This window comes from Salvelinus sp. IW2-2015, linkage group LG17 (genome assembly GCF_002910315.2).
Source record: "Salvelinus sp. IW2-2015 linkage group LG17, ASM291031v2, whole genome shotgun sequence".
Taxonomy (NCBI): domain Eukaryota; kingdom Metazoa; phylum Chordata; class Actinopteri; order Salmoniformes; family Salmonidae; genus Salvelinus; species Salvelinus sp. IW2-2015.
The window spans coordinates 24,275,563-24,289,885 of NC_036857.1; the positions used below are offsets into that span (position 1 = coordinate 24,275,563).

Below are 14,323 nucleotides of genomic sequence, written 5' to 3' on the forward strand. Positions count from 1 at the left end.
TTTTTAAGTAATTAATTTGCATTTTATTGCATGGATTTTTGATTTTTTTGATAAAAATTACAGACCTCTACATGCTTTGTAAGTAGGAAAACCTGCAAAATCGGCAGTGTATCAAATACTTGTTCTCCCCACTGTATATATTTTTTCATGGCACACGAGATGCCTGTCTGATTTGCGCCTGTCTGAGTGGACTAATCCATTGAGGAGGCCGTGGTGAAATCCATTGAGGAGCCATTTCGTGGACATTAATTGTTTCATAACTTCATTGTGTGCATTGTCTGCTGTGTCTATCAATTCCCCATGACATATATCACTAGTATTAGTCTACATTTACCGTTAATTCCCAGAATCTCTAATCTATGATGTTTGTTTGGTTACGATCATTTCTGTTAATGCATTCAATATATTATTATTACAGTCATTTACCATTCTCATTGTCGGATGTGTTTTGCAGAACTCAACCTATGCTACACTTGTGAGAAACAAGTTGTTTTTTTTCATTCCATTTACGAGTTTTGTCAATTTATTTGTCTTTTGTTTGAAACGCTCCTGTTAATGTTGAGTAAGGACACGCACCTGATTACGCATACAGAAGTAGGACTAGTTTACCTGGCCTGGGCACAAATGTAGGCCTATGAATGTGCCCATTTGGGGATGTCTGATAGTATTTCTGATTGTCTTAACTCACCACCGCTAATGAGCGGTGGAGCTTCTCAAAGTACATTTCCTTCACCTCAAACAGTAAGTAAACTAAGTCTGTTTTTAGAATAATTTGAGAATGACAATAGTTCCTCAACGTATTTGTACAATATTTCCAGCTCTCTCCCATTTGATAAACACTCGGCATTAAAGGGGAAAATGTAATGCTCTGATCCAGTGGAAACGTCATAAAATACCTGATCACTTCTTATCCCTTCCAAAAATTGTATTGGAGAGAGTCTCAGTCTTAAATCATTTTCCACACACAGTCTGTGCCTTTATTTAGTTTTCATGCTAGTGAGGGCCGAGAATCCACTCTCACATAGGTACCTGGTTGCAAAGGCCATCAGTGTCTTAACAGCGTGATTTGCAAAGGCAGGATACTCTGCTTGCATGTAAGTTACCACTCCACTATGTCTCCTTGTCATGGCTTTTGCACCATCAGTACAGATACCAACACATCTTGACCACCAAAGTCCATTTGATGTCACAAAGCTGTCCAGTACTTTAAAAATATCCTCTCCTGTTGTCCTGGTTTACAGTGGTTTGCAGAAGAGGATGTCTTCCTTAATTGACCCCCCCATAAACGTAACAGACATATACCAGGACTCATCCAGCTGTAACGCATAGAATTCACTGGCTTGTATGCGAAGCAGTAATTGCTTCAAAACATATCCTGCCATGTCACTGAAACAGTGTTGTTTGATGAAGGCATTGTCTGTATAGTTTTTTGGGCCTTTTCCCCCAGCATTGTACCAGCCATATCCGCGGCAGCAGGAATAATTAAGTCCTCCACAATAGTATGGGGCTTGTCTGTCCTAGCCACTCGGTAGCTCACCATATAAGACGCTTCTAGCCCCTTCTTATTAATGGTAACTGTTGCATTTATACATGTCTTACTACTCAAAAGTCATCTTAATTTTCACTCAAAAAACTCCCGTGGCTTATTTGTAAAATGGGCATGTTACGTTTCTAAATGTCTGCGCAAGTACTGAGGAAAGCAGTAGTACTGAGGAAAGGCACTACTCCCAATATAACTCCAAATCAATCTAGTTCTCATCATATTTGCACCTCTTCGATGGTCCAACATCCCTGTCTGTTGTTCAGTGCTTTCCTGAGTAAGGGGGCAGTAGCTCTTTGGCTGCATCAGATTCACAACTGCCAGTGTGCTGGGCTAGCAATAAATGTAGAATTACTGATGCTAGCATTGCTTGTGCTCATGGAAGCAGAACAACTTGTGTAGTACTGCTGGTAGTAGCAGTACACATTTCAGTTGAATGCACTGAGTTGTACAACTGACTAGTTATCCCCCTTTCCTTTACTACCAGTAGAGCTGGTATGTGTCTCTATAGATGCAGGCCTTCATTTTTTAAACCATTTATAGATGTTTCTAGCAAACGGAATGAGCAGCAGCTACGTTTGGCTACATACAGACCGTTAGTGGAATTCCCGCGAGAGAGTAACGGTTAATGTTATTAGATGTTAATTATTTGACTAGACTACCTGTATTTGACATTATGTTGTTATTTCGCTGAACACTAGATAGTTTCATTTTATTTTTGGCAGTGAAACGAGGCTACTCAGGCAAGAAAAAAACATCACCCAAATGTATATGTAACGGCAGCCTTCCCTCTATTCACGAGAAGAGAGAATGTAGCAGGGATCGGACCAACACGCAGCGTAGCCAGTGCTCAACATGTTTAATTACGACAAATAAACGTGAACACTTACAAAACAAAATAACAAATGTGGCAAACCGATACAGTCCTTTCTGGTGCAGACAAAACACAAAGACAGGAAACAACCACCCACAAATCCCCAACACAAAACAAGCCACCTATATATGATTCCCAATCAGGGACAACGATTGACAGCTGCCTCTGATTGAGAACCATATTAGGCCGAACACAGAAACAGACAAACTAGACACACAACATAGAATGCCCACCCAGCTCACGTCCTGACCAACACTAAAACAAGCACAACACACAAGAACTATGGTCAGAACGTGACAGTATAGCCCTGTTGAAAAATCTAAATGGACTGTTTGAAAATGTGAATCACATTTTTATTTGGCATACCCCCAACAGCAAGTTGGGGGTATGCCAAGTTTGGAAATATCCATTTTAGAGAATTTGACAGTACATTCAACTGGCCTCACGTGGTTACACGCAGACCATGTGTAACCACGCCAGCCCAGAACCTCCACATCCGGCTTCTTCCCTTTCGGGATCACCTGAGACCTAACACCCGAACAGCTGATGAAACTGAGAAGTATTTCTGTCTGTAATAAAGCCTTTTGTGGGGAAAAACTAATTCTGCTTTGCTGGACCTGGCTCCCCAGTGGCCCACCCATGGCTGTGCCCCTGCCCAGTCATGTGAAATCCATAGATTAAGGCCTAATTCATGTATTTCAATTGACTGATTCCCTTATATAACTGTAACGCTGTAAAATCGTTGAAATTGTTGCATGTTGCATTTATATTTTTGTTCAGTATAAATGAAATGAAACTGTTCCACGAAAATCATAACTGGCACGCAGATTGGTAGAAATTATAAGATAAATTGGCACTCCAAATGGGAAAGTTTGCTGACTGCTGGTGTAGCCTATTACCGGTAACTTCTGGAGAGTAATTGCGAAGCCCAGCAGCAGCAGGAGAAGGAGGGTCGGGAACAGATCTCTCCCTTCGAGTCATTTGTGTCTTAATTATTTAATCATACAGTGTGCTTACAAGTGTCAAACAAGTTCAGTACATAGTTGATTTTATTAAAACACATAAGGTGTGTCTATATATTGAAAATACATCTTTAAAAATTTAGACCAATCAATTGGTCGAAAGAAAAGACTACTCTTTTTCAACCAAGGTTTTTTTTTGTCTGGTACAGCCTTAGTAGAAATGGAGGAAATTAGCTTTAGATGTACCCAAAAATCTGAGGGAGGACCCCCGCCAGGTTATGTCCCCCCCACTTATAAAACCAAAGTTGCACCCTTGGTTCCAGATGCAGCCCAAACCATGTGACAATGATTGCCGTCAGCAATTTGATGTGCTCATTCTCATCCATTAATTCCCATTCATGGACTTTGAGTATGACCTGTGTTCTTGATACCGTGAAGGGCCGAATAACAATGCTATTTACTCCTCCTATGCATAGACAATCCGTGGTCCGTTTGTTTTAGCGTTTATCTGCATTTTTCTTTTACACATTCTCCAACTTCTTAGGAAACGCAGACACATCGAAGTTACTTAAGAGTTTATTTGAAAATCAGGTTGCAATTAAAAGTAGCCAGTGCCATTATTTAGCGCAGTCTCACAAACATTTCAAACTCACAGTTACTTCTTGGTTGGATCAGCTGTTTTCCTGCGCGATAGGGCATCCTCGGCCAGAGGTTGCGAATGGTTATGGATTGGTTTGACTTCATTAGGGAAGACCACTTCGCCTAATATTCATGGTCATAGGGCTCCGATATTTTACAAACTGATTCACAGTGGTTGAAAACATTTAGTTGTGGTGATTATTAATGTTGTCATGTAGCTTCAGAGAAGGCCTATAGATGGCCTATATGCAGTGGTGACCTGTCATTCAGGGCTGTGCCGGGTGGAGATTATAACAGAACATGGCCAAGATCTTCAAACGTTCATTGATGACCAGCAGGATCAGATAATAATAATCACAGTGGTTGTAGAGGGTGCAACAAGTCAGCACCTCAGGAGTAAATGTCAGTTGGCTTTCATAGCCGATCATTCAGAGTTAGAGACAGCAGGTGCGGTAGAGAGAGAGTCCAAAACAGCAGGTTCGGGACAAGGTTGCACGTCCAGTGAACAGGTCAGGGTTCCATAGCCACAGGCAGAACAGTTTAATCTGGAGCAGCAGCATGACCAGGTGGACTGGGGAAAGCAAGGAGTCATCGGGCCAGGTAGTCCTGAGGCATGGTCCTGAGAGAAAGAGAGAGAGAGAAGGAGAGAGAAAGAGATAAAAAGAGAGAGAATTAGAGTGAGCATACTTATATCCTGCCTGTTTGGCCCTGTCTGGGGGTATCATCGGATGGGGCCACAGTGTCTCCCGACCCCTCCTGTCTCAGCCTCCAGTATTTATGCTGCAATAGTTTATTTGTCGGGGGGCTAGGGTCAGTCTATTATATCTGGAGTATTTCTCCTGTCTTATCCGGTGTCCTGTGTAAATTTAACCCCACCCACTTTGCCAAAGCACAGCCCGCACACCACTAGAGGGATATCTTCAAACACCAACCTACTACCCTGAGACAAGGCCGAGTATAGCCCACGAAGATCTCCCCCGTGGCACGAACCCGGGGGGGCCAACCCGGACAGAAAGATCACGTCAGTGACTCAACCCACTCAAGTGAGGCACCCCTCCTAGGGACAGCATGGAAGAGTACCAGTAAGCCAGTGACTCAGCCCCCGTAATAGGGTTAGAGGCAGAGAATCCCAGTGGAGAGAGGGGAACCGGCCAGGCAGAGACAGCAAGGGCGGTTCTTCGCTCCAGTGCCTTTCTGTTCACCTTCACACCCCTGGGCCAGACTACACTCTATCATAGGACCTACTGAAGAGATGAGTCTTCAATGAAGACTTAAAGGTTGAGGCCGAGTCTGAGACTCTCACATGGATAGGCAGACCATTCCATAAAAATGGAGCGCTATAGGAGAAAGCCCTGCCTCCAGCTGTTTGCTTAGAAATTCTAGGGACAGTAAGGAGGCCTCATGTCAACATCATACTTTCAAAATCTTAGCTAGCAGTCATCATGAATCAAGTCGACAATCTACTGCCGAATTCTTTTCAATCCTTGTCATATGAAGAGAAATAATGAAGAGAAATTATAGATAAAACGTATCGGTGCTCATCAGCCATTGGACATAAACATTACAGAAGTTGGAAATAGCAAATTCAACAATGAGTGGTTTGGAAGGAATTAGTGACAGTGGCTGAGTGGTCCCAAATTTGGGATTAAGGGGCTCTTTTCCAAGTTTAAAATGATAAACATTCATCATTGGCCATGCTGTCAATGAGCATGATTTGTGCCGCGCTCAAAACAACTGTTAACTCGGAACTGCAAAAACTTGTCTTCAGTGAGTTCAAGACAACTGGGAAGTTGAGAATAAACGAGCTATGACTGGGAAAATAAGTTTTGAACGGTCATCCAACTCGGAATTGTAAATCTGGCCTCTTTCTAGAGCTACGACCTGAAGATCAATGACGCCATCATGATTCGACCTTGTTGTTTTCAGAGTTCCCAGTTTATGAAAGCACCATAAATCCAGAGAATGCTAGACTTTGATTACAAAATTTGCTCACGAAGGACCGCGGTGCCACCTTCCTGTTCAAGTGAGCATAGCACAACAGGGTGAGTCCAAAAATGTCTTGTATGTTGCTGCATAAATGATGTAATATGCCAGGGAGATATGTATACTGTAGCTAAGAAAGTAATAGTAGGTGTATGTTGTGTAGTTAGCTGTTAGTAGCCCATGTGCCTCACCCTAATAATTTGGTCTATTTACCCCTCTTAATTTTGCCTACTGTTCTGACTTGGTGGTGCACATGTAGCCTATAACCTGCTTTAGAGAAATGTAATCATTGAATATKGTAAGAGCTTATATGCCCCCTTTATTTATCCTACGGTTCTGACTTGGTGTACAGGGACAACAGTGTAAGATCGCCCCATGTTCTGAATTGTCTCGCTGTACATTTAAAGTGCTAAACAAATAGTTGTATTGACTACGTCCATCCTAGCTCGCTCATTAATGTCTTAATCGGAATTACGGATTGCCTCTTATCCGCTTGTCGTCCCCTTAGGCCATAGTTTGTACATCTCATCCAGATTTGTTTAAGCAAGTCAGCCATGTCAGCTATGTTTTTTTACAGGCAGTAAATGAGGCAGAATGAACTGTTTCGCTGGTAAGAAAAAGCTCCTCTGATAGCCAGGTGTATTCATGGTAAAATGTTAGGACTGCTGTTGGGGCAGCTTTATGTAGGCCCTAACAGTTTGTGGGCACCGTTTGTCACCGTTATAGTGCAATTAATGTATTGTTTAGTGTTGTGTAGTGGCTTTGCTGGCATGCATCCCCCTTTTTTTTTGCCCCACCAGGATTGACATGCTAAAATGAGTATTGGTCTGTGATATGGGAGGTCTTCAGTTCTATAGGAAGTGTAGCTCTCTATGTGCATGGTGGAATAATAGATTTGTCTACACTGGGTCTGGGTGGTTAGTTAGTATGCAGTGTTGCAGACAGGTGCTGCTCTTGGTAATTGGAAGCAGAGGATGGATAACCCAGAGATGTCTTTCTGTGCCATTTACAGCTTTTAGTTCTCCACAAGTGGACCATTACCTAAAATACATCTGCCACCCACAGCCTGGCTCTCATCATGGCCACATGTTCCCCCCCCCCCCCCCCCACACACACACACAGACAGAGGTGTTTCCTGAAATGCCTGACATTGCAATATACAGAAATTATTTGAGGAACCGTCACAAAAATGTTTTGCCATGTTCAATGGATGCCAGATCTTGGCATTTCCCTCAGGAATTGTCAGCCAAAAACATCCCTTTGCTTATGACTGGATTGGTATGAAGTGTCATTTTAATAATTTGTAGATACCAGTTAAATCCTTGCTTAACTATAGCCTATATAATACAATTAAAAAATAGGCGATTGTATACATTTAAAATATTTTTTTATTGACGCAAATCCAAATGAGAAATGGTTGTACAATTGATAAGAAATACATTATTTGTCAAATGTCTCCATCTGCTGGCGAATTATAGGCCTACCATTCAACCATCCACGGACTTCCACTTCTAATAGGAGCTCTCTCAATGGACGTGTGTGGGAAACACCTGAACGGAGGACACGAACAACAAAAACCTAAAATGCAGTGTGTAAAAGGTACTGAACGGAGGACAGCACAACAAAAGCCTAAAATGCTAGTGGCGTAAAAGGTAGATCGTTTTTAAATACTAGCATTACGCGATGTTCTTGACAATTACATTATTTTCCACTCAATATTAGTTGTCTTAATATTTTCTATACAATTATAATCAGTCATTCATTTAAAAATGTTCCTGTGTTAATAATATAAGTCAATCAATTTGCTGCGTTCTCCTCCATGGTCATCCCCCGTTCAGCCAGAAACACGTCACAAAATAGGTATTTTCATAAAGTTGTTGATATTTGCCTATGGCCACTGGAGAGGTTACAGACCGGGGGCCTGTTGCCACAAACTAGGATAAGGGATTAAGCCAGGATATCTTGGTGATCCTGGCTCAATTGATCCGTAATCCGGTGCACTAAAGATGGATAGGGGCAGGAGGATATGTTATGGTATAAATTACCTTGGAGATTTATTCTGTGGAGCTAGCCTGCTCCAGACCAGGCTAAATCCAGGATCTATTTAATCTCATCCCTAATGTCAGTCAGCAGTCACCACAAATGGAAACCAATAGTTATTTCACTGCTCACTATACATTGTTATCACATATAACTAGACCCACTGTTATTATTTAAACATTTGTGATCATTAATTTCAATGATTTTGGATAAAAAATGATTTTTAGATGATGTTGCTATCATTAGATAATTTACAGTTTCCCATAGACTATAAGGCTATATATAAAATGATAGAATATTAGGGCCACAGAGGGGAAAAAAACACAAGTCATAATATTGTAACCAGTTGTTTTAAAGGAGGACAGTTGTTAAAATGACAGATGTGGGGCATTTCGTGAAATTGTACTTCAGTATGGTTTCATAAACAAAGACATGCTGATGTGCCAGAATATTAAGTATCACATTGTCATAAGTATCAAAACTGTAAAAACAATATGTAGCTTTTCTGCAGAAAGAACCAGCCTCATAAATTTATGACTTTATCCTTTTTCTTCAGTGTGGCCCTAGTACTCTGTCATATAAACAAATACACATTCCATATGAATATAAAAACACAATGTGTAACATTATGTTCCTTTATTGAATAAGGACAAACAAAGCAGGTAAACCATCAGCTCCTTTCGAAACTGAAGTCACAGTGACTCTACAAGATGGAAAGCACAGAATCCAAGCATATTATACAAAATGATACATACACATTCAAAGGTCTGTATATAAACACACCCTGCATGTCTGCACACTAAAATAAATGCAGGACAAATCCATACACATCAACTGAACAGACAAATGAATGGATGCAGTAGCCTCCCTGCAGCCTTGTATTACACACAGTATACCGCACAAACATCATAAGAGGCCAAATTCGTCAAAACACGAACCCAAAAAAACCAAATTCCTCTGCCACCGCAGGACATATTTAACCAAAATTGAAAGCACACATACTAACTAAAATAATTCAACACATATTGGTCCCTCAGCAGCCCCCACTGTCGTCATCAGGGGAGATTGCCGGATTGTCCCAGTCCATGGCTGGTGGCACTCTGGGGGCCCTCTCCTTCCTCAGGCAGGCCACATTGTGGAGGACAGCACAAGCCACAGTAATATCACATGCCCTAACAGGGCTGACCCTTAATTTGTGAAGGCAGTGAAAGGGTGCCTTCAGGAGACCAAAGGTCATTTCAACTCTGGCCCTGGTCCTGGCATGGGATGGTGTAGGCCTGCTGTGCTTCCTGGGGTCTGTGAAAGGGTCAGGAGAAAAGGCTGGCAGCCATACCCCTGTCTCCCAGCAACACACCAGAGAATTCACCTGTCAACACAAAATCTCATCATTACTACCTCATAAACACAGTGATATTCTTGACACAGCCATGATGGTTATAAATAGGGGTTGTGTGGCTTACCTTGTGATAGGCACTGATAGATTTCAGAGGCCCGAAAGATTCTGGAGTCATGGACTGAGCCAGGCCATTTTGCCACAACATTGCTGATCACACAGTCAGCATTGCAGACCATCTGAAATCATAAGATGAGGAATATTACACCAATCAATGCACATCACTGGCAATGCAGAGTGTTCTCAATGGACAATATCAAAAAGTTATGTTCACCTGAACATTAATGCTGTGAAAGGATTTCCTATTCACAAAATCGGCCTCATGGGCACCTGAGGGGACTTTTATCCTTATGTGTGTGCAGTCCACTGCACCAATGACATTGGGGAAACCTGTCACACAAAGTAATGAGTATCCTACTATGTGTTAACAGTTGTCCTGTAATTTGTAGATCCTCTTACCTGCAATCCTATAGAACTCCTCTTTGATGTCAACAGAGTCTTCTGTGGCCAGGGAAGGAGATGAAGACATCTGCTAATGCTTTGATAGCCAGACACACACTCCTTATTGTGCGGCAAATTGTGGCCTTGTTCAGCTTGTTCTGCATCCCCCACTGAGTACAGGAGGCTCCACTAGCAAAAAAGCGCAAGGCCACACAAACCATTTGCTCCCACACTCAGTGCATGGCTCCGTGCAGTGCGGTGCTTAATCCTGGGACCCAGTAGTCTGCATAGATACCTGATGCCATCTGCAGAAAACCTGTATCTTTCATATAGATGGTCATCAGGGAAGGCCAGTGGGTCCAACCGGTCCCTGAAGACCCTTTCTCGCCTGAAGGCTCTCCTCAGCACAAGTGCTTTTCATCCACCACATCTCGCACGAATGGGCATGCCATTGTCAGAGCAGAAAGGAACACACAATTTTGGGCCTTCATATAGGCTAGTGGCCACACCTGGTGCTGGGGGGTGGGCAAAAGAGGGCGATGCCTTATAACGATGACTTGGTTGTACTGATTGCTGGGAAAATAAAAAAAACCTTAGAAAGATGCCACCGTCCTGTGTGCTCACAATAAGAGCTCATATGTCATGGCTCACTTGACTTTACGAGAATATACCTAATTTTTATTTTGAGCTGTGTCATCTTCTTGGAGCTGGGGGAGGAAAGAAATAATGATTAATACATTTGTGTTACAGTTAGCATACAGTGTACATTGAAGGCATATCTCACCTCCCTCTCAAGTTTTTTTATTTCAAGGTCCAGTTTCCTAATTGTCCTCTTTTTATTTTCGGACTCCAGTGCAAGATTTTCCATCTTTTTCTTCTTGTACTGAATGTCTATGTCTGCCAGTTCTATTTGCGCCGGAGGTGGTTGCCATACAACTTTCTGATAGCTTGTGAGCTCTGTGAACACAATACAATTAGCGCAGCTGGAATTTTGCAGGATGTGGTGTCCTTTTATTAATACGCACTATGTTGCCAGGCTGGTTTTCCCACTGTATAGCATCTGGGTCCTGTAAAAGAAATTAGATTTTTTGATTTTGATGAGGACTCCTCACCATTGTAGAGTAAATAGTACTTTCACAGTCTTAACATGATACCTCATGCCTTCTGGAATCCAGAGAGATGGTCTCCTCCTCATCATCGTCTCCATCATGTGCTGTTGCTGCTGCACTGGGGCCTTCACCCTATCACATTTAATCGGATTCATATTGAAGCTAGTAGACAAGACATGCCAGGCTACAGTATGCCTTTGATGGAGTACTCACTGGATCAGCATCGTCTGGTGCTTGTGCGGTGGCTCTAACAGGAACACAGTGCTGCCAGACACTGCAAGGCAATAGGTAAACCAAAGTCAGACAGTCCAAATTGATTCAATATGAATGTGGTTGTATCCCATGTAGAGATGGAAGGACATACCTTGAATGAAGCGGTGGCATCTTGGGAGGAACCTATGCTCGTCTCTTTCCCCCAGGGATCCCCTCTAAGACGGGCCTGCCTTTATTTAGCTCCAAGGCCATGTCCTCTGCTGGGGTAAGTCAGCTTTGGTGACCCACCACCCGTGCCTTGTCTGTGGGTATTCTTTTTCACTGCTAAAAACAGTACAGACAATGTGTGGCAGGCACTTCTGGGTACAATATATGCTTGTGCTTTGTTAAATATTAGTCAGGGACCATACCATTCTGCAGAATGTTCTTGTATTTGATTTTGACCTGCTGCCATGTCCGTTTTGGCCCGTTCATGTTTAATCTACACACACACACACACACATTTAATGGAGTCACACTGCAAAAAATTACTTGGTATTTTTGTCTTGTTTTCAGTAAAAATATCAAAAAATTTATCATAGCTTTATACAGTGTGATGGAGTTACTTTACACAATTTCACTCATATCTGCAGTGCATTTCAATTAAAAATTTAACCGTTTCATAATTACAGTACAACTGCATTTTTGAAGATGTGAATTAAATATTTGAATTGTAATTGTGATGTTTCAGCGGAGCGGTGAGTGTGTAATTTTGCACTACTTACGCATTCAGGCGGTCTGCAATACTTTGCCACGCTTTTTCTCTTTGCTTTATCACTGTGGCGGTGTTGCCTTTCTTCTTAATTATATCTTTTACCTCCTCGTATGCCTCCATGAGGATTTGTGCTTCCGACGGGGAAAAGTACGCGGCTCTAGTTGCCATGGTAAATCAGTTAATCTGTGATCTGTGGCGGGGTCTATTTGAGTGAGCCGTGAGCGCGCACCTATCCAGGATTGGTTTCACCTGGCTTAATGAATCCGTGTCTGCTCATCCTGGCTTGGTCTTTGTGCAACCAATTAAGCCTGGACGCACATGTTTTGGCTTCATTGAGCTCAGCTGAGTCATTTATCCCGGATGTCTTAATTCTACTTTTGTGCAACAGGCCCCGGTAGGCCTACTCCTTTCAATTCCTGCTGTCCTGATTTATCCCTGGTAAATTCCCTCTAATAACTGTTAGTGAAAAAAAAGATTAAGATATGAATCATCAAAAGATTTAAATGAATAGAATTAACTAATTCAAAGAACGAAAAAAGAAATAAAATAATATAGGCCTAAATGCTCTAGCACACACATTCGTTCTGACTGTCCTCTCAGACTAACAGCCTCACCTGTAGTTCCTGTCAATCAGACACGCAGTGTCAACCAATGAACCAAAGAGCGTGAGGGAGGGCCGAACCAACTCACTCACAGTCACACACTTGGCAGCCGAGGAGAGAGAGGAAGGATAGCTGTGAAAACTACAGCTGGAAAATGAGTCGGAAGCACAGTAGCATTTGGATGTATTTTAATAATGTAGACACAGTGCACAGTGTAGAATTTGCCAAAACAAAATCTCATATAAAGCCGGTTCTACGCACAACCTACACAGGCATCTGCAAACTGCACCCAACTGTGAAGCTAGCTTGTAGCGGAGCTTCGAGAAACTAGCGGGCCTGCTAGTGATAGTGGTGGAGCCAGCACCTCCACATGTGTTTATATACATTAAAAAGTTATACTTTAAATGCAAATGCTTAATAGCATTATTTTTCATAACAAACCAATGCATTTTTAAATACATTGTGGTTAAGGTAGAGTATGATTTAATTTAATAATTGAATTAGAATTGTTTTAACACCAATCATAGTCAAACTATCGCAAACTGACTTGAAAAAATAAAAAATGTTAAGAGCCGTTTGGGAGCCTAAAGAGCAGGCTCTTTTTGGTGAGCTGAGCCGAACGAGTCGGCTCACTGAGAAGAGCCGGAATTGCCTTCACTAATAACTTTACAGTTTTACTTGGTAACTAACAGTGAAGACTGTTTGTTGTTCCAGACCGAGGCATGTGATAGTGGCACTATTAGGAAGAGTAATTAATGTAGATAATTGACACGATGGCCAACACCCGCGGTCTATTCATTACGTCTTGCAACTGGACAGTTAACCGTTTAAGATTCAGACAGTCGCAAACAGATCGGGACCTACGTTAATTTGTCCAAAAACTCTCGTTTTCGTTACAAAACGTTTTCCGTTGCGACGATTTGTCGCAATGCAGATAGCCCCGGTTAGCCAATGTGTGGGAGCACTGTTTGGTCGGCCCAATTGAGGTAGTATGTACATTAATGTATAGTTAAAGTGACTATGCATATATGATAAACAGAGAGTAGCAGCAGCGTAAAAAGAGGGGTTGGGGGGTGCACACAATGCAAATCGTCCGTAGCCACTTGATGCAACAATGTCTCAGACCCTCTCTGTTGTAAGCTTTATGTTGCCTTGTCATTATGTAAACTGACACTCAGTCTAAGATTAAAGTTTAGATGTGCCATTCAGCTCTGTGGAATGTATAATTGTTACATTCCCCCTGGCTGTGGTGTGGTTCAGTTGAAGAAACATACAATCTACCTACAGGGAAGCCGCTCAACGTTAACATTACATTGTCATCTTGCAGACACTCCCATCCTGTGCTATCGCAGGAGCAACCAGGGTCAAGCGCCCCGCCCAAGGGCACATCAACAAATCTCCCACCAAGTCAAATCGGGGACCCAAACCACAGAACAAGCTCCCAACTGCCAGGCCACCAACCATCCAAGATCCCCCTCACAGTTCCCTCGAGCTGCCCCTCAACCATCCGAGACTCCCCCTACACTGAACAAAAATATAAACACAACATTCAACAATTTCAAAGATTTTACAGAGTTACAGTTCATATAAGGAAATCAGTCAATGGAAATAAATTCATTAGGCCCTAATCCAGTTGCGTAAAGTACTTAGGTAAAAACAACTTTAAAGTACTACTTAAGAAGTTTTTTGGGGTATCTGTACTTTTCTTTACTATTTATATTTTTGCCTACTTTTACTTCACTACATATCGAAAGAAAATAATGTACTTTTTAC

At 42.1% G+C, this 14,323-nt stretch overlaps 2 long non-coding RNA genes across 4 annotated transcripts; both read right to left on the reverse strand.

Moving 5' to 3' along the window:
• Nucleotides 1-9,331: 9,331 nt before the first annotated feature.
• LOC139029055 (uncharacterized) lies at nucleotides 9,332-11,351 on the reverse strand. Of its 3 annotated transcripts, none has more exons than XR_011481317.1 (6): nucleotides 11,195-11,351; nucleotides 10,898-11,113; nucleotides 10,657-10,829; nucleotides 9,891-10,579; nucleotides 9,499-9,610; nucleotides 9,332-9,404 (listed from the first exon to the last, which is right to left on the reverse strand). It is a non-coding gene; the product is annotated as an uncharacterized lncRNA (long non-coding RNA). The 3 variants fall into 3 exon arrangements; XR_011481318.1 differs by having other exon boundaries at nucleotides 9,377-9,610; nucleotides 10,898-10,939; nucleotides 11,027-11,113; XR_011481316.1 differs by having other exon boundaries at nucleotides 9,377-9,610.
• Nucleotides 11,352-11,467: 116 nt separating this feature from the next.
• Nucleotides 11,468-12,336, reverse strand: LOC139029056 (uncharacterized). Its single transcript, XR_011481319.1, has 3 exons — nucleotides 11,959-12,336; nucleotides 11,605-11,675; nucleotides 11,468-11,518 (listed from the first exon to the last, which is right to left on the reverse strand). It is a non-coding gene; the product is annotated as an uncharacterized lncRNA (long non-coding RNA).
• Nucleotides 12,337-14,323: the final 1,987 nt, after the last annotated feature.